Source organism: Lolium perenne, chromosome 7 (assembly GCF_019359855.2).
Source record: "Lolium perenne isolate Kyuss_39 chromosome 7, Kyuss_2.0, whole genome shotgun sequence".
Lineage (NCBI taxonomy): Eukaryota > Viridiplantae > Streptophyta > Magnoliopsida > Poales > Poaceae > Lolium > Lolium perenne.
The window spans coordinates 21,542,983-21,546,817 of NC_067250.2; positions in this window are offsets into that span (position 1 = coordinate 21,542,983).

A 3,835-nucleotide genomic window follows, 5' to 3' on the forward strand; every position below is an offset into this window, starting at 1 on the left:
GTTGAGATTCATCTGATGTAATTGGTGTTGTGTTTGTTGGGATCTGATGGATTGTTACATTATGATTAGTCTATCTATATAAGTTTGTGAAGTTATTGTTGTTGCAATCTTGTTGTGTTTAATGCTTGTCACTAGGGCCCGAGTGGCATGATCTTAGATTTAAGCTCTATACTTATTGCTTAGATTGTATCTACAAGTTGTTTGCACATGTCTATGTCTGGAACCCGAGGCCCCGTGAGTGACAAAGAATCGGGATAACTGGAGGGGAAGGCTTAGGTATGAGGATCACATGTTTTCACGGACTGTTAATGCTTTGCTCCGGTGCTCTATTAAAAGGAGTACCTTAATTTCCAGTAAATTCCCTAGAGGCCCGACTGCCACCGGCTGGTAGGACAAAATATGTTATGCAAGTTTCTCATTGCGAGCACGTATGACTATATATGGAAAACATGCCTACATGATTACTAATCTTGATGTTCTGTCTTAATGCTATTTCAATCCTATCAATTGCCCAACTGTAATTTGTTCACCCAACACTTGTTATTGGAGAGTTACCACTAGTGTAGATAGCTGGGAACCCCGGTCCATCTCTCATTATCATATACTCGTTCCTACATGTCATTGGAAGTAGTATCAACTATTTTCTGGTGCCATTGCTCTCATATTATCGCTACCGTCGCTGTGTTATCACATTACTACTGCTCTCATATTACCGCTTTCACATCACCCCTGTTACTAGTGCTTTTCCAGGTGCAGCTGAATTGACAACTCAGTTGTTAAGGCTTATAAGTATTCTTTACCTCCCCTTGTGTCGAATCAATAAATTTTGGTTTTACTTCCCTCGAAGACTGTTGCGATCCCCTATACTTGTGGGTTATCAAGCACTGATGTGTACTAGTAAGAGCATCTCCACCGGCGCCCCCGATAGCGGCCTCGGTAGCTATTTGGTGGACCGACGCTATCGGCGCGTCCCAAAAAGCGCCGGCGCAGGTTCGAGCCCAATAGAAGCGCCGACAACCCCGTGCCGGAACCTTGGAAAAGGGCGCGAATTGGGCACGCCGACACGAAGTGACACGACTGTTTTCGTGGGTAGGGCCGCCTTGGCGGTGAAAGGAGGCGACGGGTCACATTAAAAGGACGCGTGTTGGACGGACGTCGGAGTCAATAGCATCACTCGGAAACCGAGACGGCGATGAGGACGGTGGTGGCAACAAGGAGGTGACTGGCCACGCAACGTCCACCCACCTCCCCCACGCGCCTTCAATGCACGTACGACGCCCTTAAAACTCCACCAACACGATGTTCTTCTCCCCCGTCGTCCAACCCTAACCGTTGTCACGAATCTCTCAGACGTCGCACGACACACCCACCACTACACCACCACCTCGCGACGGCGCACAATGCCGAGGTCGGCGGCAGCGGGCTCCGGCCGCTGCAGCTGAGCCTCGATGAGGCTGACGTCCTCTACTGGCAGCGCATCCCAGTGCCGCTGCAGTTCAAGCCATCGCACGAGTGGCACCTCTCCAACGCCTGCTATGTCGTGCGACTGCCGCTACCGCCTAGACCAGAGATGCGCGCCCTCATCGCCAAGCGGAGGGCGCACATGACGCCGGCCGAGCGAAGCCAGCTGGGCAACGCGCAAAATAGCCCGGCGAGGCCGCGGCGTTTCCAAGACGAGCGCGACATTGAGCTCGTGCGTTCGGCCGGCCGCAATGCCGGCCGCTTCAACCGCATTGGCCGCCTAGTCTGGTGGCAAGGCCACGACGTCAACGCGACGCTGGCGGAGTACGGCTACCGCCCGCGCATCCGCGGTGTCGACCCCATGCACATGCCGCTCTACTTCCCCCAGTCGCAAAGCATGGCGCCGGAGGCGCCGCCTCTACAGAGCCCCCCCCCCCCCCCCCCCCAGCAAGGATGGCATCGGGCCACTCGCGCCGGATCGTCGAGCGCCGGTGGCCGCACACGCTTGGCCACATATCCGCCTAATACGGTTGGCGTCGTCATCCATAACGGCCCGCAGCGCACCGCTTCTGCTCCGGCTTGGAGGACGCCGCGGTCGCTTCAACGCCGCCACCCAAGGAGGAGGACGATGCTGGCTCACCACCGTCTCCGCCGACGAAGAAGAAATGGTGGGAGATGGAGGTGGAGGCGTAAGCGGCCTTCTGTGGGGGCGACGACCCGAAGGACTTCGCTGCCTCGGTCCATCGAGGAGGCACCTCATCGTCGGTCGGTCCATCGAGGAGGACTACCGGCAGATCATGCTCAATCGGCGGCAGTCGGAGGTGTGGTCCGCCATGGACCAGGGCGAGAACTTCGTCGACCTCGCCGGTCCTTCTTAGTCGCCGGCGCCAAAGGAGGAGGACAATGACTGGTCCTTCGACTTCTCCGACGAGGACGGAGGCAGCGACGACGTGGACAATCTCGACTAGAGCGCCTTCCGGCGGCGCCGCTAGTTTTTTTTTAGTTTTTAGTTTAAATTCGATTCACTTTTGTATAATCTAGTGTAAATTTGTATGAATTTCGTTTTTTTTTAATATTGAGTGGAGATGCTCTAATAGTTTTTCTCTCTCCAACGTGCCACCTTCCAAGACCAGCAGCGATCGACATCTTCCCTTGTGGGTATTAGGCGACAGAATGACAGGTTCAGCTGCTTCTGGTTTGGCGTAGACGAGCAATCGGCGTTTGTGGAAGCAGGCTGCCGAATTCAGGTTAGTCACCTTGTCCGATAGCAGCAGCAAAGCTAGTGCCCATGGGTGGAGGGAACGAGCATGATTACCCACGCATCAGGATTCCTGTCCCTGCCAACCTTTTATTCCTTAATCCCTTTCACGCTACGGACATGCACGAACAAATATGTGGCATATATAATCCTAAATCTGGATCTGCAAATAACAGAGATTTTTTCTAATACGCCATCGTTGCAAGTCTAGTCAGCCTGCACTAGTACCGAAAATCTTTTTTCGAGAGTACACGAACGTGTACCGTAATTTTATAGAAGGGGAGTATAATTAGAGTGGCCTCTAATGGGCACATTAGGGACCAGAGAACTCCAAAAAGAACAAAAGCTACTCTCTCCCTAGTGTTGTACACGCTTCGCTCCTTTCCTGAGACCGTGCTAAACATGTTGAACTCCTCAGAGATGAGCATTGACATGATATCTGCAGAGTGCTGGTTGTGGGGGTTGCTGAAACACCAGGCATTCATGTGCTTCCATAAAACGTAGCCCACCATGCAAACAAAACCGTCAAACCAGATCATGTGAGTTGTTCTGAACCTCGCGGGTTCCGTCATCCACCATTCCTCCAAGTTACTATCATTCGGGGGCGCCACGAAGTTAAACCCCAGACTCTGACCGCTTCTGAGCCACACCTCCCTCGCGAAAGAGCATTGGATGAGCAAGTGTTCCGCCGTGTCTTCCTCTTGCAGGCACACAAAGCACGGAGCGGATTGAGTCTGGAGCCGATGCCTAACACGTCGATCAGTCGTCCGGATTCGATGTTGTGATAGTACATACTGGTTCAATTCCCGTGAGTTGTTAAGGAACAATAGTAAAATACTCAGAAATTGATTGAAATGTTTTTCGATAAAGGGAATATATTAATATCAAAAGATACCAATTACACCCAGCCTCTGCAACAACGCCCCACCCTAATGGCAGTATGGATGCACACAGCCAAAAAAGAGAAAAAAGAAAACTAAAAAAATAAAAGTCCCGCTACAGCCTTCTAGACCTAGCAACAGCAATACAACCACCACCGTGACAACACCTGAAGTACATACTCTCCAAAAGCGACGCCTCCAAGAAGGAAACAGTGCACCAGCACCGTCGTCGCCC